The sequence below is a fragment of the Anopheles maculipalpis genome, chromosome 3RL, assembly GCF_943734695.1.
Source record: "Anopheles maculipalpis chromosome 3RL, idAnoMacuDA_375_x, whole genome shotgun sequence".
Taxonomy (NCBI): domain Eukaryota; kingdom Metazoa; phylum Arthropoda; class Insecta; order Diptera; family Culicidae; genus Anopheles; species Anopheles maculipalpis.
In genome coordinates this window covers 47,333,026-47,356,466 of record NC_064872.1, presented here as the reverse complement: position 1 = coordinate 47,356,466, position 23,441 = coordinate 47,333,026, and the positions used below count along the sequence as shown (strand labels likewise).

Genomic DNA, 23,441 nt, shown 5'->3' with positions numbered 1-23,441 from the left:
GCAAGTAGGAAAGGCAACATACTACAAGATAGGTGTTTCTTTCGAACAATTTCGCACTACGAGATAGACGAAATCGTTCAATCGTAGGGAGTACAAGATAAGGCCCACGGTTAAAACATAATCTGAAAAGAATACTGATCTTTGATGAATAGTTCCAAAAAGAATAACACCTTAAATAAAGTAAGGGAACTGCTTAAAGGCACAGGCAAAGATTCAGATTCAGAAGACAGTTCAAGTTCAGAGCATTCAGAAGAGTACCCACACGTACCGCTTAGAACCGGACTACCACTTGTTGATTCACTGCACTTAGAAGAAAGTGAAATGGAAATCGACGGAATAAAAGCACAAGTTGCAAATTTGCAACAAATGGTGGAAACTTTACAGTTTCAGCAACACTCTTCAAATTTAGGACAAAATGTTACCAATACATTCGATATCCTTTGCAAAATACCAGATCCAATAAAATCGATACCAAAATTCGATGGAAATAAAAAACAATTATTATCATGGTTGGATACAGCTGAAAGTACGCTGAGAATATTCCATGGAATCGTATCTGAGCAACAAATGCGAATTTTTACTATAGCAGTTTTTAACAAGATAGAAGGAAAAGCTAAGGACATACTATGCTAGGCAGGAAATACTACTTCTTTTGAAGAAGTGAAAACTATCTTAATAAATGCTTTAGGTGACCGACAAGAATTGACTTACTACAAGAGTCAATTGTGGCAAAATAGGATGACAGAAGGTATGTCAATCCATCGCTACTTTAACAAATGCAAAGAAATAGTTCAGAATATAAAAACCCTAGCAAAGCAGAAAGAACGATATTCCAAACATTGGGATGCAATTAACGCATTTATCGAGGAAGATGCTTTGGCTGCATTTTTATCAGGGCTACGAGAACCATACTTTGGGTACGTTCATCTAACGTTGTAACTAACATGCAAACTATTGCTAAAGTAAAAGTTAAAAATATTTCGGGAATTCAGGAAATAACTAAACAAGGAACAGCAAACTTAATTGGTGCAAAAGTTCCACCACAAACCTTTTATGAATACCATTTTCACAACTTTTTTGATGGTTTAATAGGATCGAAATACCTAGCAAAACATAAGGCAAAAATCAATTATGAGAAAAAATGTCTCACAATTGAAGATGAAAAAATCAAATTCCAGAAATATTACCCTAAAACAAAGTTTTATACTTATGTCGTTGAACTCAATACTAACACAGATGGTGATTGGTTTGTTCCAACGTATCAAAAACTTGAAGATAGATTTTATATCGAACCTGGTTTGTATCGATCATTCGATAAAAAGACAACGGTAAAAATAATTACAAATCGTCAAAAACCAATAAACTTGGATGGGAAATTATCACTACAAGTGAATAATTTTGAAACACTAACCCCTATACCAATTGGAACAAATGTATTAAATGAAAACAACATTTATGAGCTGATATCAATGAATCATCTCACAGCTATAGAAAAACAACATTTAATAAAAATTTTGGTTGAAAATCAGCAAGTTTTACTGTAATCAAATGAAAAATTCTCGTCTACAACGGCAATAAAACATCAAATAGTTACAAAAGATGAATTGCCCACGTTCACTAAATCTTATAGATACCCTCATCATTTCAAAAACGATGTTAAAGAACAAATCGAAGAAATGCTTAACACAGGAATAATAAGACATTCCACAAGTCCATACTCCTCTCCGATTTGGGTAGTACCGAAAAAAGCAGACGCTTTGGGAAAAAAGAAAATTCGTACAGTCATCGATTATCGAAAATTAAACGAAAAAACAATTGAGGATAAATATCCGAAACCACAGATTGAAGAAATTCTTGATAATCTAGGTAAATCGACTTATTTTACGACTTTGGACCTGAAATCAGGCTTTCATCAAATTGAAATGGATCCAAAAGATCGTGCGAAAACAGCTTTTTCAACGGACAAAGGCCATTACGAATTCACTCGAATGCCATTTGGTCTAAAAAACGCTCCAGCAACATTTCAAAGAGCTATGAATAACATACTTCAAGAATTTATTGGAAAAATTTGCTTTGTATATCTAGATGATATTATCATCATCGGACATAATTTAAAAAACCATTTGAGAAATGTGTCTACAATTTTGAAAAGACTTTCTGAATATAACTTGAAAATTCAGCTAGATAAATGTACTTTTCTTAAAAAAGAAACAGAATTTCTTGGACACGTTGTCACACCTGAAGGTATTAAACCAGACCCTTCAAAAATTGAAAAAATTTTAAACTGGAAATTACCCAAGAATCAAAAAGAAATAAAACAGTTTCTAGGATTGACTGGATATTACAGACGATTTATTAAAGATTATTCCAAACTAGCAAAACCATTGACTAAATATTTGAAAAAGGAAGAGATCGTAAATCTAAGAGATGAACAATATGTGAAGGCATTTGATAAATTAAAAAACATACTTACCTCTGATCAAATACTTTCGTATCCCGATTTTAAATTACCATTCATTTTAACTACCGATGCAAGTTACTGTGCATTAGGAGCAGTTCTTTCACAAAAACATGGTAACATTGAGAAACCTATTGCATTTGCAAGTCGAACGTTGAATAAAACGGAAACAAATTTTTCAACGACAGAAAAAGAAGCATTAGCAATAATATGGGCAGTCCATAAATATTATCCCTATCTTTATGGAAATAAATTTACCCTTGTAACGGATCATAAACCGTTAACGTTCATAAAGAATTCAATTAAAAATGCAAAAATTCTCAGATGGAGACTTGAACTAGAAAATTTTGACTACGACATCCAATACAAACAAGGAAAAACAAACGTTGTCGCAGATGCATTAAGTAGGAAAGATGATTCTAACGATTCTTATCTTTCTACAGGTACAAAAAATACAGAACCTGGAGAAAATCAAACTCCTATGGATATCAATATTAACGAAAATGATTCTATTTCAGAGTCCCGAATGAACAATCCACCAACATCCGAAATTGACTCTGACACTGACACAATTCATTCAGCAGAAACTTCAGATAATTATTTTATTCATTTCACTGAAAGGCCAATTAATTATAATAGAAACCAAATAATTTTTAAAAAATGCTGATGAATCTAATGATTTAATTGAAAACCCTTTCCAACACTTCAGAAGAGTAACACTTTTAAGAGCATCATTCAATGAATCAATCATAAAAGATGGCTTATTGAAATTTCATAATGGAAAACAAACCGCTTTTATGGCCCCAGAACAAGTTATTCCAATTATACAAAAAGTATATCATGATTAAAATTGTAGAAGACGTCACTGATGAAAATAGACAAGATGTAATCGTCTCTAAAGAACACGATTGAGCACATAGAGGAATAACCGAAGTTGAAAACCAATTAAAAAGATCATTCTTTTTCCCAAGAATGGCCTACAAAATCAAAGTTGTTTGCAATTCATGCAAAATTTGTAACATGCATAAGTATGAAAGAAAGCCATACAATATTAAACTCTCACCAAGACCGATAACGGAAAAACCTTTTGAACGCGTCCATATGGATATTTTTCAAATTGAAAATAAAAATTTCTTGTCATTAGTTGATGCATTTTCAAAGCACATTCAACTTATAAAGATGGATACAAAGAATCTCACTGATGTAAAAAACGCATTAGCACAATACTTTGCTTCATTCAGTATACCCACTCAAATCATAACAGATCATGAAACCACGTTTAGATCGGTTCAATTAATAAATTATTTAGCAAACCTTAATGTTGAATTATGCTACGCATCAAGTTCTGAGTCAAATGGACAAGTAGAAAAAACACATTCAGCAATTATGGAAATATTGAATACAAACAAACACCAATTTCCTGATACAAGTACGGAAGCAAAGATACGAATATCCGTATCACTTTACAATAATTCAGTTCATTCATCTACTAAATATACTCCTAACGAGATAATATTTAATCAATCTAATAGTTATCCCAACACTGAAGAACTTTTTCAAAAAGTAAAAGAAAATCTCAAAAAGCTAGACTTATCCAAATTAAAAGAAATGAATCTAGAGAAGATCCACCGGAACTGAAACAAAATGATGAAATATTTATAAAATCGAATATTAGGAAGAAACTAGATCCAAGAGCTGGACCAATAATAATACACAGCTCTAATAAACATAAACGTTCAAAAATATTAAAAACATAAAACGGCATAAATCTAAAATCAAGCGTCAAAAAAGTTAATCACATAAAATATCATTTAAATAATTTCAGATGCAGACCTTTGCCTCTTGTACGTTACAAGTGTCTTAGGAGGAACCTTGCACATACGAAACCTGAACGCAGATCCTGTCTTACTGTTAGAAAAACAAGATTGTAAAATTCAGACAGGAAATCTTAAAATTGTTCATCCTATCAACATGTCTAATATTGAAAATAATGTTGATAAATTCGAAAAGATAGCTAACAAGATTAACAAAAATCTTCCAATAGCAAATCTTATAGCAAGCAAAAGCAAGGAGATGAGGAACAACCTAACCCAACTTAACCCAGTAAAACGTTTCAAACGATGGGACACTATAGGCATAGCATGGAAATGGCTAGCAGGTTCACCAGATGCTGAAGATCTAAGAATCATCAATATAACCATGAACGAACTCATAAGCGAAAACAATGAACACGCCATAAACGACGTAATGAACTCTAAGATTGCGGAAATAACTCATACCATTAACGAGCTCATAGAAAAACATTCATTGAAAGAGAAAATTTTGCTACAAGAGATAGATGCAATCACTCTATTAGTTTACATGTATGCAACAAATCGTTTCTTAGAAGATATAGAAGATACGATACTTCGTACCCGTATTCAGCTAACTAGCAGTAAGCTATTGTCACTAAATGAGATACTTGCTGTAGAAAAAGTAATCAACAACCAAGGCATCAGTACAGATTTCCCTGAACAAACACTAAACTATGCAATACCAAAAATTGCAATGAAAGGTAAAACGCTATTCTACATACTAGAAGTCCCCAAAGTTGAAGGTAATTGCAAAATATTTCAAGTAGAGCCGTTATCAATCACTAATACAAAGATGATAAACATCCCGCCTTACATTATAAAAAGCGGACAGCAACTTTACGAAACAATCAAACCTTTCGACATCATACAATTATGGGAATACATAAAACCTTTCGAAGATGGCTGTCTTAGACCGATGATCATAGGACAAGAAAGCAATTGTGAAGCAATTGAAGATAAAAGTACGAGTGTCAGACTCATTGGTAACAGCAAGGATTTAATTAACAACGGAAACGATGTAATTATGAAATCAGGTAGCGGACCGCATGATAGAACACTTCGAGGCAATTTCATTCTCACATTTGATAATTGCACAGTGATCGTGGATAGTCATACATTCACATCGGAACAATTAACTCACGACATTAAAGAGTTACAAGGAGCCCTTACCAATCTTAAGATGAAGTGGAACGTTATTCATCAGCCAGACATAACAAAGATCTATGACGAAACGATGAATAATAGAAAACAATTAAACCACATAGCATTGAAACAGTATTCTCATACAGTAGTGACATTTTCAATATTCGGAAGTACATTGATTGCAATCATAATTCTCACAATTGTAGTGATCGTATTTTGGAAGAAAAAAGCTTTTGTGAGAATCGTTATAGAAAAATCTACAAACGCAAAACGAAAACGTAAAGCAAAAAAAGTAGAGAATTTCGAGGACGAACTTCAGTCTGCCCCCGGAGGAATTATGTTACTCGCGTAGTCAACGTTGACTTTCATACGTTCGTTCGCTTCGATCAACGGAAACAAATTCTTCACTACGGAAGTTGGATGTCTCAACAAGTATCATCCGTGCGTCAGAATCCAGCCCCAATGGAACGATCGCGTTAGTCATCGGCCAACGGACAATCTTCTCCTCTACGGAACCAGATGCATTCCTGAGAGTCCGATTCTCCTTCAACAGTTCAACGGAAGCAAACTCCCCTCTGCAGATTGGCGATCGTCCAGCAGCCCGTTCCCCACGATAAGAATGCCTGATTATAATTTGTCCCTTCGCGATAGGTATAAAAGAACAGGGAACATAGAGCTTAGGGCCTCATTTTCGTTTCTAGTTTGGTCATAGTTAGGAAGTGGGACCGCGTGGTGCCATTTGTAATCAATAAAAGTTATTTTTTTATTGTGAACTTGTGACCAACCACATAATTATATGCTTCCATTGGGCATCCAATACGTTGATACTCAAGCTCGAAAGGCTACAGTACCGCTGTCTTAGACTCGCACTAGGGAGCATGAAATCTACACACAACATGTCCCTAGAAGTGATGCCGCTCAAACTACGTTTTGAAATGCTGTCGCTTCGCCTTCTAGTCCATTGTTCAGTATCAAATCCCTTGATAATAGAAAATTTTGAAGCGCTTCTAGGGACAGGTTCTAAGAGCGAAATCCTCAAGATTTATGAAGATTTTGTTGCCCTACAAGTACATCGTAACGCTCCACAAGCATTAAATCGTGCTGATCTTCCTGAGAACTACAGTTCCATTTTAAAAACAGATTCCTCGATGCGCGAGGAAATTAAGACCATACCTAATGATCTTCGCCCGAGGGTAGTTCCGGGTATTTTCATGAACAAGTATGGTCATTTAGACCAAATAAGCCAGTACTACACTGATGGATCATCCTCTGAGGAGGGCACTGGCTTCGGTGTTTTTAGCGAGTTCACCGAGGCATTTTTAAAATTGAGGCAGCCATGTAGTGTTTACACTGCAGAGCTAGCCGCAATCTTGTTCGCACTATCGATGATAGCAGCGAGACCTTCGGACCAGTACTTCATCTTCACTGATAGCCTTAGTGCTATTGAAGCTCTGAGATCTCCGAAGGCTGTTAAGAGTCAGGATTTCCTCACCATAAAAATCATTGAACTGCTTGGCTCAATGTTCGAAAATGCGTTTAAGATCTCGCTAATTTGGGTCCCTTCTCATTGTGAAATTCCTGGCAATGAGAAGGCAGACTCACTGGCCAAAACAGGCGTTCAAGAAGGCGCTTTTTACGACCCACCGATTTCCCACAGCAACTTTTCCTTTCTCGCTGGCAGAGCATGTGGGAGGCGGATGAACTCGGGCGTTTTCTCTTCTCGATCTCTCCGCAAGTGTCCCTGCGGCCTTGGTTCGATGGGCTCTCTGTAGACCGGGCGTTCATGCGGATGATGTCTCGACTAAGAACCTTAGAAATTTCAAAAATTTCAGAAATCTCAGAATTTTCGAATTTCTCAGAACTTTTAGATATCTCACAAATCTTAGAATTCTCAGAAATCTCAGAAATCTCAGAAATGTCATAAATCTCAAAAACTTCAGAAATCTAAGAAATCTCATATATCTCAGAAATTTCAAAAATCTCAGAAATCTCAGAAATTTTCACAAACTTCTTAAATCTCAGAATTTAAAAAAATTGCAGAATTCTGAGAATTCTCATAATTTTAAAAAATCTGAGAATTCTAAGAAATCTCAGAATTTTGAGAAATCTCAGAAATCTCAAAATTTGCAAAAATCTCAGAATCTCAGAATTTTCAAAAATCTCAGAATTTTTAGATGTATTAGAAATCTCAGAAACATCAGAAATCTCAGAAATCTCAGAAATCTCATTAATCTCAGAAACCTTAAAAATTTAAAAATCTCAGACCTCTCAAATTTATCTCAGAATCTCAGAATTTAAAAAAATTGCAGAATTCTGAGAATTCTCATAATTTTAAAAAATCTGAGAATTCTAAGAAATCTCAGAATTTTGAGAAATCTCAGAAATCTCAAAATTTGCAAAAATCTCAGAATCTCAGAATTTTCAAAAATCTCAGAATTTTTAGATGTATTAGAAATCTCAGAAACATCAGAAATCTCAGAAATCTCAGAAATCTCATTAATCTCAGAAACCTTAAAAATTTAAAAATCTCAGACCTCTCAAAAATCTCAGAATTTTTAAGATGTCTCAGAAATCTCAGAATTTGCAAAAACTTCAGAATTATAAGAAATCTCAGAAATCTCGAATATTTCAAAAATTTCACAAATCTCAGAATTCTCAGATATTCTCATAATTCTCTGAAATTTCAAAAATCTTTTTATTTTAAAAACTCTCAGAATTCTCAGAAATCTCAGAAATTGCAAAAATATCAAAATTCTCAGAATTCTCTGAATTTTCAAAAATTTCAGAATTCTTAGAAATTACAGAGTTCTAAGAAATCTAAAAAAACTCAGAATTTTCAACAATTTCAGAAATCAGAGCAAGCTAATAAATCTCAGAATTCTTGGAAATCTCCAAAAACCTTAGAAATCTAAAAAATCTCAGAATTTTTACAAATCTCAGAAATCTCAGAAATTTCAGAAATCTCAGAAATTTAAAAAAGCTTAGATATTTAAGAAATCTTGGAAATTCCAGATAAATCAGAAATTTCAAAGATCTCAGAATTTTAAGATATCTCAATAATCCCAATTTTCCAAAAATCTCAGAATTTAAAATAATCTCAGAATTCTTAGAATTCTAAGAATTTTCAAAAATCTCAGAAATCTAAGAAATCTCATAATTCTCAGAAATTTCAGAATAGTGTGAAATCGAAGAAATCTCAAAATTTCCAAAAATCTCAGAACCTCGGAATTCTCAAAAATCTCGGAATTTTCAGATATCTCAGAAATCTCAGAAATCTCAGAAATCTCATAAATCTTATTTATCTCAGAAATCTCAGATATCTAAGCAATTTCAAAAATCTTAGAATTCTCGAAAATTCCAGAGTTTTAAGATTTCCAGATATCTAAGACATCTTAAAATCTGCAGAAATCTAAGAAATCTCAGAAATCTGAGATATCTCAGAAATTTCAAAAACCTCAGAATGCTTAGAAATCTAAATAATCTCACAATCTTTTAAAATCTCAGGAATCTCAGAAATCTCAGAGACTTCAAAAATATCAGATTTCTCAGAAATCTCAGAAATTTCAAAAATCGCAGAATTCTTTGAATTGTCTGAATTCTTAGAAATCTCGAAAATCTCACATATATCAGAAATCTCAGAAATCTCAGAGTTTTCAAAAATTTCAAAAATCTCAGAATTTTCAAAAATCTCCGAATTCTTAGAATTCTCAGAATTTTCAAAAATCTAAGAAGTCTAAGAAATCTCAGAATTTTGAAATATCTCAGAAATCTCAAAACATCAAAAATTCTCAGAATCTCAGAATTCTCAAAAATCAAAGAATTTTTAGATATCTCAGAAAGCTCAGAAATCTCAGAAATCTCTGAAATATCAGAAATATCAGAAATCTCAGAAAACTTAGAAATTTCAAAAATCTCTGAATTCTCAAAAATCTCAGAACTTATAGATACCTCAGAAATCTCGGATGTCGCAGAAATTTCAGCAATCTCTGACAATGAAAGAATGTCAGAAGTCTCAGAAATCTCAGAATTTTTTTAAAATCTCATAATTCTCAGAAATTTCAGAAATCTCAGGAATCTCATAAATCTCAGAACTCTTAGAAATGTCAGAAATCTTAGAAATCTCAGTATCTAAGAAATGTCAAAAACTTTAGAAATCAAAGAAATCTCAGATATCTCAGAAATTTCAAAAATCTCAAAATTCTCAGAAATTTTCTAAAATTTCTTAAATCTCCGAATTTTAAAATATCGCAGAATTCATAGAATTCTCAGCATTTTCAAAAATCTTAGAAATCTAAGAAATCTTAGAATTTTGAGAAATCTCAGTAATCTCAAAATTTCCAAAAATCTTAAAATCTCAAAATTTTCAAAAATCTCAGAATTTTTAGATATCTCAGAAATCTCAGAAATATCAGAAGCTTCAGAAATCTCATAAATCTCAGAAACCTCAGAAATTAACAAAATCTCGGGACTCTTAAAAATCTCAGAATTTTTAGAGATTTTTAAAATTCTCTGCAATTTCAGAAATCTCTAAAATTTAAAATCACTCAGAATTTTCAGAAATCTCAGAAATTTCAAAAATATCAGAATTCTCACAAATCTCAGAATTTTCAAAAATCTCAGAATTTTTACATATGTCAGAATTCTTACAAATCTCAGAAATCTCAGATATAACAGATATCTCAGAAATCTCAGAGTTTCCAAAAATTTCTAAAATAACAGATTTTAACAAAATCTTCGATTTCTTAGAATTCTCAGAATTTTCAAAAATCTTAAAAGTCTCAGAAATCTCAGAATTGTGAGATATCGCAGAAATCTTAGAAATTTCCAAAATCTCAGAATTCTAAAATATCTCATAATTTTTAGAAATCTCAGAAATCACAGTAATCTCAGAAATCTCAAAAAATTCAGAAATCTAAGAGATATTAGAAATTTCAGAAATATCTGAAACTTAAAAAATCTCAGAATTCTCAGAAACCTCACAATTTTTAAAAATCTCAGAAATCTCAGAAATTTTAAAAATATCAAAAATTGTCAAAAATCTCAGAATTTTCAAAAATTTCAGAATTCTTAGAAATAACAGAATTCTAAGAAATCTCAGAAAACTCAGAAAACTCAGAAATATCAGAAATCTCACATATATCAGAATTTTCAAAAATCTCAAAAATTTCATAATTATCAAAAATCTCAAATTTCTTAAAAATCTCATATTTTTCGAAAATCTCAAAACTTTAAAAAACTTCAGAATTCTTAGCAATCGCAAGTTTCTCATAAATCTCAGAAGTCTCAGAAATCGCTGAAAGCTCAGAAATCTCAGAAATCTCAGAAACCTCAGAATTCACAGTAAATCTCAGAATTTTCAAAATTATCAGTATTATTTGAAATCTCAGAAATCTAACGATTTATAAAAGTCTCAGGGAACTCGGAAATCCCAGCAAACTCAAAAATATCAGAATTCTTAGAAATCTCAGAATTCTCAGAAATCTCAGAATTTCGAGATATCTCAGACATCTCAAAATTTCCAAGAATCTCAGAATTCTCATAAATCTCAGAAATCTCAGAAATCCAAAGATTTTTTTATAAATCTCGGGACTGTTAGAAATCTCAGAAACTTCAGAACTCTCAGAAATCTCAGAAATATCAGAAATATCATAAATGTCATAAATCTCAGACAACTAAGCAATCTAAGAAGTTTCAAAAATCTCGGAATTCTCAAAAATTTCAGAATTTTTAGATATCTCAGAAATCTCAGAATTCTCGAAAACTTCAGAAATCTTAGAAATTTAATAAATTTCAGAAACATCTTAAACTTAAGAAATCGCAGAATTCTCAGGAATCTCACAATTTTAAAAAAACACAGAAATCTCGAAAAATTTCAAAAATCTCAGAATTCTCCGAAATCTCAGAATTTTCAAAAATCTCAGAAAGCTCAGAAATCTCAGAAATCTCACAATTTTTCAAAATTTGAGGAATCTCAGAAATCTCAGAAATTTTAAAAATATCAGAATTCTCAGAAATCTTAGAAAATCTCAAATATCTCAGAATTCTTTTAAATATGAGAAATCTTAGAATTCTCAGATGTCTCTGATTTATCAGAAATCTCAGAAATCTCAGAACTTTCAGAATTAACAGAAAACCCAGAAATCTCGAAAATCTAAAAAATCTCAGAAATCTCAGAAATCTCAGAATTTTCAGAAATCTCAGAAAACTCATTAGTCTCAGAAATCTCACAATTTTTCAAAATTTCAGGAATCTCAGAAATTTCAGAATTTTCAAAGATCTCAGAATTCTCAGAAAAGTCAGAATTTTGAAAAACCTTATTTATCTCAGAAATATCAGAATTTTCAAAATTCTCAGAATTTTTAGATATCTCAAAAATCTCAGAATTCTTAGAATTCTAGGAATTTTCAAAAATATCAGAAATTTCAGAAATTTCAGAAATATAAAAAAGCTTACAAATTTAAGAAATCTTGGAAATACCAGATACATCAGAAATTTCAAAGATCTCAGAATTTTAAGATATCTCAGAAATCAAAATTTTCCAAAAATCTCAGAATTTAAAAAAATCTCAGAATTCTTAGAATTCTCAGATTTTTCAAAAATCTCAGAAATCTAAGAAATCTCAGGAATCTCAGAAATCTCAGAATTTGGGAATTCGAAGATATCTCAAATAAATCTCATTTATCTCAGAAATCTCAGATATCAAAGCAATTTCAAAAATCTCAGAATTCTCAAAAATCTCAGAATTTTAAGATTTCCAGAAATCTTAGAAATCTTAAAATTTGCAGAAATCTAAGAAATCTCAGAAATCTGGGATATCTCAGAAATTTCAAAAACCTCAGAATGCTTAGAAATCTAAGAAATCTCACAATTTTTTAAATTTCAGGAATCTCCGAAATCTCAGAGACTTCGAAAATATCAGAATTCTCAGAAATCTCAGATATTCCAACAATCTCAGAATTTTTAGAAATGTCTGAATTCTTAGAAATTTCGAAAATCTCATACATAGCAGAAATCTCAGAAATCTCTGAGTTTTAAAAAAATTCGAAAATCTTTGAATTTTCAAAAATCTCCGAATTCTAAGAATTCTCAGAATTTGCAAAAATCTAAGAAGTCTAAGAAATCTCAGAATTTTGAGATATATCAGAAATTTCAAAAATCTCAGAATTTTTAAATATCCTCAGAATCCTCAGGAAGCTGTGAAATCTCAGAAATCTCAGAAATATCAGATATCTCAGAAATCTCAGAAACCTTAGAAATTTCAAAAATCTCAGAACTTATAGATATCTCAGAAATCTTGGAAGTCTGAGAAATTTCAGAAATTTCAGCAATCTCTGAAAATGAAAAAATCTCAGAATTCTCAGGAATCTCAGAATTTTTTAAAATCGCAGAATTCTCAGAAATCTCAGAAATCTCAGAAATTAACAAATCTCAAAATTCTCAGAAATTTTCAAAATTCTTTGAAATTTCAGAATTCGCTAAAATTTAAAAACTCTCAGAATTTTCAGAAATTTTAGAAATTTAAAAAAAAATAGAATTCTCAGAAATCTCAGCATTTTCAAAAATGTCAGAAATCTTTCAAATGTAAGAATTCTTACAAATCTCAAAAATCTCAGATATTTCAGAAATCTCAAAAATCTCAGAATTTTCAAAAATTTCTAAATTCTCAGAATTTTAAAAATTTCTCAATTCTCAGAATTTAAAAAAAATTTCCGATTTCTAAGAATTCTCAAAATTTTCAAAAATCTTAAAAAAATATATATTCACATAACACAAGCGGTGTTGAAATACAGCACTGGACCATCATTATTAATTATAAATAAAAAAATTAAAAAACACTCAGAGTTTTCAGAAATCTCAGAAATTTCAAAACTATCAGAATTCTCAGAAATTTCAGAATTTTCAAAAATCTCAGAATTTTTACAAATCTCAGAACTTTCAGATATATCAGAAATCTCAGAAATCTCAGAATTTTCAAAAACCTCCAAAATCTCAGAATTTAACAAAATTTTCCGATTTCTAAGAATTCTCAGAATTTTCAATAATCTTAAATGTCTCAGAAATCTCAGAAATGTGAGAGATCTAAGAAATATCAAAATTTCCAAAAATCTCAGAAATCTCAGAATTCTCAAATAGTTGACTCTTGACTGCTGTAGCGAGCAGACGTGTTTTTTCAAGTAGCAAGAGTACTTTATCATCTCGTAACCAGAGTTTTCGAATTGTCATGGAGACAATCAAACCAAGGCCCATTAGGGCAAACACTTTAAAAATAGTGTACGAAGGGATTCCGAGACGCCCTTCCCGTTCAGAGGTGATCGACTTTATTGTCGATACGCTTGAAGCCGGAGAGGTCGTCACGAGGATCCAAATGTGCACCTCGACGGCAATCGTTTACGTTGAGACGGAAACGATGCAACAAGCAGAGCAGATCGTATCGAAACACCAGGGGAAGCATTTCCTGACCATCGACGGAGCATCATATCTGCTGCCGATTATGCTAGAGGATGGTGCAACGGAAATGCGGCTGCACGAGCTTCCGCCGTATGTCACGGCAGCAGAAATCGAGGCAGCGATGTCTTGCTTCGGCAAAATCATCTCTATCACGGAGACTGAGTACGGTCCGGATAGTAAAGTGCCGGGGAAAAAAACTGGGATCATCGCGGTGAAGATCATCCTCAAATCACCGACACTCCAAATCGGACCGACGATTACCATCGGGGAAGAGCGCACCACCATCACATATAATGGGCAAAATCCGTACTGCCGTTACTGCTTGATGCCCGAACACACTGGCATGGGATGCATGCAGAGCAAGCGTAGCTTGGCTAAGCAAGGCACATCATATGCTGGAGTGACAAAAACAGCAGCAACAGCAACAGCACCCAAAAACACTGCACCACCGAAAGCTCCGGCAAAAACGCTAAAAGTAGCGGGTGCACCGCTCACTAGCAAAGCCGTAGCACCGAAGGCTCCGACAGCGACACCGAAGGCTCCGACTGAAGCACCAAAGTCTCTGAGCGTGACACCGAAGGCTCCGACCGTAGCGCCGAAGGCTCCGACAGTGGCACCGACGGAACCGACCGTAGCACCGAAGGCTCTGACGGTGGCACCGATGAAACCGAGCAGCGCAGCGGCAGCTTCGACATCAACAGCACAGCAGAAGGAACTCGAGTGCGGTACGGCGATAGCTGTACCTGTGTTCAAAGCTCCTCGGGATCCTACCCCCACACCTCCTACCACAAATCCTGACGCTGAAACAAAAGGTAAGCGTAAAAACCAAGACGAGACGGACAGTGACGCGTCTAACGCATCGATCGGAGAATCAGTCAGGCGTAAGCCTGGCAGACCACCGAAAAATGCTAAGACAATCACGGCGACTAACACAAACACTGAGGGGTAAAAAAATTTTTTGAAATTCGCTAGTTTTACATTAGTTTCAATTAATTTAAATACCATCTCAAACCCGACTAAAATAAATACTCTGCGTTCATTTGTTCGATCAATTGACGCAGATATTATTTTCCTACAAGAAGTGTATGATGGCAACATTGCGCTTCCTGGGTACAAAGTGCTCTCGAACGTGAATGTTGATAAACGTGGAACAGCGATCGCTATACGGGAACACCTGAAATATTCTCACGTCGAACGCAGTTTAGACTCACGTATAATCTGTCTTCGTCTTGAGAATTCTACCACACTCTGTAACGTTTACGCTCCCTCTGGAAGCCAACGTTGGTCAGAGCGGGAGGAGTTTTTCAATCGCACCATAGCGTACTACCTGCGAAATGCATCTCAGCATGTCATTCTCGCAGGGGATTTCAACTGCGTGTTGAATCAAAAGGACGCAACGGGCGAGAGAAATATTAGCCCTGCTCTGAGGAATGTTGTCAACGTTATGGGGATGTGTGATAGCTGGGAGGCCCTCAAAGGCGACTTTGTAGAGTTTACCCATATCACACGTAGTTCGGGTTCACGTATCGATCGATGTTACGTATCATCGACACTCAAGACACACTTACGGACGACTTGCTTACACGTACTGGCCTTTTCTGATCATAAAGCTCTGACGGTTCGAGTTTGCCTGCCAGTTAACATTTGCCAAAGATCGCGTAGCAATGGATACTGGCAGTTAAGGCCTCATATATTAACACAGGAAAATATGCAGGAATTCAGATGCAAGTGGAACGTATGGACAAGACAAAGAAGGAACTTCAGTTCCTGGATGGATTGGTGGATTCAATTCGCCAAACCAAAAATCAAATCGTTTTTCCGCTGGAAGACGAATCAAAAATACTCCGCGTTTAGCTTGCGTATGGACATCCTGCATAGAGTTCTAAAAAACTCTTACAATAACTACCTGACAAACCCTGACGAGCTTAGTAATATAAACCGAGTCAAGGGTAAAATCTTATCTCTTCAGAGACGCTTCTCTGAAGAGTACACACGCATCAACGAAACTCGTGTTGCTGGTGAGAGTGTGTCCACGTTTCAACTTGAGGAACGCAGGCGAACTCGAACCGTAATTGACAAACTTTTGTCTGAAGATGGCAGAGTGATTGATCAAGAAGAAGATATCAGACAACACATTCACACATATTACAAACAACTGTACTCTGACGAAGACTTGCCTACGGACGACACGTTTACCTGTATCCAAATCATTCCAGAGGATTGTGATACCAATAATAATTGCATGGTTGAGATCACACCTGATGAAATCCTCGATGCAATTAAAAAATCTGCGTCGCGAAAGTCTCCTGGCCCTGATGGGATTCCTAAGGAATTTTATCTTCGTACATACGAGATAATCCAAAGGGAACTACATCTCATTTTGAATGAGGCTCTTGAAGGAAAGTTTCCGCGAGACTTTGTTGACGGTGTCATAGTTCTAGTGAAAAAGAAAGGAGGTACGGGCTCCATTTCTTGTTGTCGACCCATATCCCTGCTTAACACAGATTACAAGCTACTGTCGAGAATTATTAAACTACGTCTTGATTCTATAATCAGGAAGTGGGGAATATTATCGACAGCGCAAAAATGTAGCAACAAACCTTGCAACATTTTTCAAGCGGTGCTCTCTGTTAAGGAGAGGGTGGTTGATCTCAAGAATCAGCGAAAGCGTGGTAAGCTCGTTTCCTTTGATCTATCACAGGCCTTTGACAGAGTTAATAGAAGTTTTTTGTGGCAAACTATGTCTTCTCTGGGCTTCAATCCAGGACTTGTGCGATTTTTGCGAACAGTTGGTGAACGATCCTCCTCCCGTATCCTTGTAAATGGAAACCTTTCCCCGTCGTTTCCCATACGCTGCTCTGTCAGACAGGGTGATCCTTTATCCATGCACCTGTTTGTCCTTTACCTTAATCCGCTCATCTCCAGATTAGAAAGTATTTGTTGCGATCAGGATGACCTGATCAACGCATATGCTGACGATATCTCGGTGGTGACAACCTCCCTTCCCAAACTCGAGGAGGTTAAAACAACAATCGAAGCGTTTGGCAGAACCGCTGGGGCAAAGCTGAACGTGGAAAAAACAACGGCACTGGACATAGGACATATCACACCAACAACCACCCCGATGCATGTTCCGTGGCTGCGGGAAGTAGAAAGATTGCGCCTGCTTGGCATATTGTTCACGAACAATATACGGGAGGCCATGGGGCATAACTGGGAAAACGTGATCCAACAGTTCCGTCATTTGGTCAGATTGCATCGTGTTAGAGACCTCAATTTGGCGCAAAAGGTGGTGCTTTTGAACACTTTCCTTCTGCCCAAGCTTTGGTTTGTTGCATCGGTGTGTGGCGCACGATCGATGGACATCGATTTGGCCTCCAAGACGGTGCGGTCTTACCTGTGGGACGGATCTGGGGGTTTTCGGATCCCATTAACCCATTTGGCCCTTCCACGCAACCGAGGTGGACTCAATCTTCACATTCCCGCCATTACCACAACAGCGTTGCTGGTGAATCGGTACGTTGCAGAGCAGGGTTGCCTGAAAATCGGGGCTCAGCACATATATTGTGCTGGGAATCCCCCGAATATAGGCTCCATTGCCACAACTTATCCGTGCCTTCGGATGGTAATCCAGCAGCTCGCATACCATCCGGTACCTACAGTGACAACCAAAAGTTTGCGGCAAATGATGGTCGACAGACTTCCAGACTCCAAAGTGGCTATGGAGTCACCTTCCACGGATTGGCGATGGATTTGGAAAAATGTCACCAGCTACAAACTTTCATCCGAACAACGCTCGATGCTGTACTTGCTGGTGCACAACAAGGTTCCACACGGACTGCTGCTCGACAGGATGAATCGGGCTCCTTCAGCCTGTTCATACTGCTCCCGGACAGAGACTCTGGAGCACAAGTTTGCCCTGTGCTCCAGGGTGTCTAGTGCTTGGAGCACACTGATGCAGACTATGGAAGCCATTGTCCCAAACCACAACCTCAACTTCCCTTCCCTCCTCTTACCTATTTTAAGTCACATTAGCATAAGTAAGAGGATTCCTATCCTACGTTTGTTTGCAAACTACATCATCCACATTGTTGGAAACAACAATGCTGTGATTGATGAAAATATCCTTAAGTGTTCTTTGTAAAACCTGTACGTCGTCCCTACATGTACCCCACTATTCTTTTGTTAGCTAGTTTTTAAGTTGTTTTAAATAAACAATGTTTTAAAAAAAAAAATCAGAATTCTCAGAAATTTCAGAATTTTCAAAAATCTCAGAATTCTTACAAATCTCAGAACTTTCAGATATATCACAAATCTCAGAAATCTCAGAATTTTCAAAAACCTCCAAAATCTCAGAATTTAACAAAATTTTCCGATTTCTAAGAATTCTCAGAATTTTCAATAATCTTAAATGTCTCAGAAATCTCAGAATTGTGAGAGATCTAAGAAATATCAAAATTTCCAAAAATCTCAGAATCTCAGAATTCTCAAAAATCTCGGAATTTTTAAATATCTCAGAATTCTCAGATATATCAGAAATCTCAGTAATGCCAAAAATCTCATAAACTCCAGAAATCTAAGAAATCTTAGAAATTTCAGAAATATCTGAAACTTAAAAAATCTCAGAATTCTCGGAAATTTCACAATTTTTTAAAATTTTGAGAAATCTCAGAAATTTCAAAAATAAAAAAAACTGTAAGAAATCAGAAATCTCACAAATATCAGAATTTTCAAATATCTCGAAAAATTCAGAATTTTCAAGAAAATTTCAGAAAAATCACATATTTCTTAGAAATCGCAGATTTTTCAAAAATCTTAAAAAATTTCAAAAACTTCAGAATTCTTAGAAATCGCAAGTTTCTCATAAATCTCAATAGTCTCAGAAATCTCAGAAAGCTCAGAAATCTCAGAAATCTCAGAAACCTCAGAATTATCAGTAAATCTCAGAATTTTCAAAATTATCAGTATGATTTGAAATCTCAGAAATCTCACAATTTTAAAAAGTCTCAGGAAACTCAGAAATTCCAGCAATTTCAAAATTATCAGAATTTTTAGAAATCTCAGAATTCTCAAAAATCTCAGAATTTTGATATACATCAGAAATCTCAAAAATTCCAAGAATCTCAGAATTCTCATAAATCTCAGACATCTCAGAAATCTCAGAAATCCAAGAATTTTTAAAAATATCGGAATTTTTAAATATCTTAGAATTCTCAGATATATCTGAAATCTCAGTTATGCCAAAAATCTCAGAATTCTCAAATATCTCAGAATTTTTAGAAATCTCAGAAATCTCATAAACTTCAGAAAACTAAGAAATCTTAGAAATTTGAGAAATATCTGAAACTTAAAAAATCTCAGAATTCTCAGAAATTTCACAAATTTTAAAAATCTCAGAAATCTAGAAATTTCAAAAATAACAAAAATTGTCTGAAATCAAAAATCTAACAAATATCAGATTTTTCAAAAATCTCAAAAAATTCAGAATTTTCAAAAATCTCAAATTTATTAGAAATTTCAGATTTTTCGAAAATCTTAGAAATTTCAAAAACTTCAGAATTCTTAGAAATCGCAAGTTTCTCTTAAATCTCAATAGTCTCAGAAATCTCAGAAAGCTTAGACATCTCAGAAATCTCAAAAACCTCAGAATTCTCAGTAAATCTCAGAATTTTCAAAATTATCAGAATTATTTGAAATCTCAGAAATCTCACAATTTTATAAAGTCTCAGAAAACTCAGAAATCCCAGCAATTTCAAAAATATCAGAATTTTTAGAAATCTCAGAATTCTCAGAAATCTCAGAATTTTGAGATATCTTAGAAATATCAAAATTTCAAAGAATCTCAGAATTCTCATAAATCTCAGAAATCTCAGAAATCTCAGAAATCCAAGAATTTTTAAAAATCTCGGAATTTTAGAAATCTAAGAAATCTCAAAAATATCAGAAATCTCACAAATGTCATAAATCTCAGAAATCTCAGCGATCTAAAAAATTTCAAAAATCTCAGAATTCTCAGAAATCTCACAATTTTTAAAAATCTCAGAAATCTCAGAAATCTCACAACTTTCAAAAATATTAAAATATTATTAAACTATTGAGATGTCAGAAATCTCAGAATTTTCAAGAATTTCAGAATTCTTAGACATAATAGAATTCTAAGAAACCTCAAAAAACTCAGAAAACTCAGAAATATAAGAAATCTCACAGAAATCAGAATTTTCAAACATATCAAAAATATCATAATTTTGAAAAAAATCAAAATTCAATGAAATCTCAGATTTTTCGAAAATCTCAAAAATTTCAAAAATTTTAGAATTATCAGAAATCGAAAAATTTTCAAAAATCGAAGAATTCTCATAAATCTCAGAAGTCTCAGAAAGCTCCGAAATCTCAAAAATGTCAAAAACTTCAGAAATCTAAGAAATCTAAGATACCTCAGAAATTTTAACAATCTCAGAATTCTCAGAAATTTTCAAAAATTTCTAAAATTTCCGAATGAAAAAAAAATCGCAGAATTCTTAGAGTTCTCAAAATTTTTTAAAATCTTAGAACTCATAGAAATCTTAGAATTTTGAGAAATCTCAACAATCTCAAAATTTCCAAAAATCTCAAAATCTCAGAATTTTCAAAACTCTCAGAATTTTAAGATATCTCAGAAATCTCTAAACTATCAGTAATTTCAGAAATCTCATAAATCTCAGAAACCTTAGAAATTTAAAAAATCTTAGAACTCTCAAAAATCTCAGAATTTTTAGATATCTTAGAAATCCCAGCAATGTCAAAAACTTCAGAAATCTAAGAAATCTCAGAAATCTTAGATATCTCAGAAATTTCAAAAATCTCAGAATTCTCAGAAATTTTCAAAATTCGCTGGGATTTCAGGAATCTCTAAAATTAAAAAACTCTCAGAATTTTCAGAAATCTCGGAAATTTAAAAAATATCAGAATTCTCAGAAATCTCAGAATTTTCAAAAATCTCAGAATTTTTACAAATGTCAGAATTCCTTAAAATCTCCGAACTCTCAGAAATCACAGAATTTTTATAATCTCAGCAATCTCAGATATATCAGAAATCTCAGAAATGTAAAAAATCTTAGAAATCTCAGAAATCTTAGAAATTACAAAAATCTCAGAATTCTCAAAAATCTCAGAATTTTTAGAAATCTCAAAAATCTCAAAACTTTAGAAATCTGAAAAACTTCAGAAATCGAAGAAAACTTAGAAATTTCAAAAATATCTGAAACTATAAAATCGCAGAATTCTCAGAAATCTCACAATTTTTAAAAATCTCAGAAATCTCAGAAATTTCAGAAATTTCAAAACTATCAAAAATTTTCAGATATCTCAGAATTTTCGAAAATTTCAGAATTCTTAGAAATATCGGAATTCGAAGATATCTCAGTAAACTCAGAAAACTCAGAAATATCAGAAATCTGAAAAATATCAGAATTTTCAAAAATCTCAAAAATATCAGAATTTTCAATAATCTCAAAATTCTTAGAAATCTCAGATTTTTCGAAAATCTTAAAAATTTCAAAAACTTCAGAATGCTTGGAAATCGTTATATTTTCATAAATCGCAGATTTCTCAGAAATCTCAGAAGTCTCAGAAATCTCAGAAATCTCAGAAATCTCAGAGATCCAAGAATTTTTAAAAATCTCGGAATTCTGAGAAATCTCAGAAATCTCAGAAATCTCAGCAATCTAAGATATTTCAAAAATCTCAGAATTCTCAAAAATCTCACAAAATTTAGATATCTCAGAAATCTCAGAAATCTCAAAAACTTCAGAAATCAAAGAAATCATAGAAATTTCAGAAATATCTGAAACTTAAAAAATTTCAGCATTCTCAGAAATCTCAAAATTTTTAAAAATCTCAGAAATCTCAGAATTTTCAAATATTTCAGAATTCTTCGAAATAACAGAATTCTAAGAAACCTCAAAAAATTCTTCCCCAGGCCTGGATCAGATCAACAGCAAACTGCTGCAAAATCTTCCCGACATGGGAAAGAAACGTCTGTTAAGAATCTTCAACGATATGTTGGAGTTCAACAGCGTCCCGCGAAAATGGAGGGAAGTGAAAGTTGTCACTATTTTGAAGCCTAACAAACCGCCATCAAGACACGATTCATATCGGCCAATATCGTTACTTTCGTGTCCGAGGAAACTCCTTGAAAGGATGATTCTCTTGAGGTTAGAAGAATGGTTGGAAACCAACAACCTTCTCTCAAGTACTCAGTTTGGTTTTCGTAAAGCCAGGGGTACTTATGACTGTTTAGCACTTTTGGTGACTGAAATAGAGCTTGCCCGTGCACGCAAGCAGAACATGGGGTCTATCTTCCTTGACATACAGGGGGCATTTGACTCAGTTTCTCCATACAAACTGAGTCAAAAGTTAGAAAATGCGGGCCTGGGACCAAAGTTGAATAACTTGTTATTCAACCTTTTGTCGGAAAAAGCTATGAATTTCAACAATGGTCACGTGCAGTTAAAACGGACCAGTTTCCATAGCCTAGCACAAGGGTCCTGCTTGAGCCCACTGTTATATAACTTTTATGTTAGTGAGATAGACTCTTGTCTAGCGCCAAACTGCAGTCTTAGACAATTGGCAGACGACGGCGTTATATCTTTTGCAAAAAGAGACGCCGATTAAATACAACTGGCTTTACAATCCACTCTGGATCATCTTTCCGAGTGGTCTGAAAACCTTGGTATCAAGTTCTCTGCTACGAAAACTGAGATGGTAGTCTTTTCTCTTTTTAGCGACACGGGAAAAAACAGGGAGAAAAGGCTATATGATCAGAAAATTGATGTCTTTCTGTATGGTGAAAAGATATCAACTACCGACAATTTTCGATACCTTGGTGTATGGTTTAATTCAAGGCTAAACTGGAGTACACACTTCACCCGTCTGGTGCAAAAATGCAGTAAAAGAATCAACTTTCTAAGGACAGTTAAGGATTCTGGTGGGGCGCACATCCATCAGACGTCCTGAGACTGTATAAGACAACGGTACTATCCGTGTTGGAATATGGAAGCATATAATTATGTTACACGCGTAGTCAACGTTGACTTTCATACGTTCGTTCGCTTCGATCAACGGAAACAAATTCTTCACTACGGAAGTTGGATGTCTCAACAAGTATCATCCGTGCTTCAGAATCCAGCCCCAATGGAACGATCGCGTTAGTCATCGGCCAACGGACAATCTTCTCCCCTACGGAACCAGATGCATTCCTGAGAGTCCGATTCTCCTTCAACAGTTCAACGGAAGCAAACTCCTTTCTGCAGATTGGCGATCGTCCAGCAGCCCGTTCCCCACGATAAGAATGCCTGATTATAATTTGTCCCTTCGCGATAGGTATAAAAGAACAGGGAACATAGAGCTTAGGGCCTCATTTTCGTTTCTAGTTTTGTCATAGTTAGGAAGTGGGACCACGTGGTGCCATTTGTAATCATTAAAAATTATTTTTTTATTGTGAACTTGTGACCAACCACATAATTGGCGCAGCCGTCCGGAGTAAATCAAGTGAATTAGTT

At 34.3% G+C, this 23,441-nt stretch overlaps 1 long non-coding RNA gene across 2 annotated transcripts in view; it reads right to left on the bottom strand.

Annotated features, from left to right (window-relative positions):
- Positions 1-23,441, bottom strand: part of LOC126563702 (uncharacterized) — a 46,256-nt gene that overhangs the window by 1,185 nt on the left and 21,630 nt on the right. Inside the window, exon 2 of one of the 2 annotated variants that reach the window (XR_007607073.1) lies at positions 22,713-22,761. The exons of the other annotated variant lie outside the window; for it this stretch is intronic. This is a non-coding gene — a long non-coding RNA (uncharacterized LOC126563702). Of the gene's footprint in view, positions 1-22,712; positions 22,762-23,441 lie in introns of those variants that run through there. 2 annotated transcript variants of the gene reach the window in all.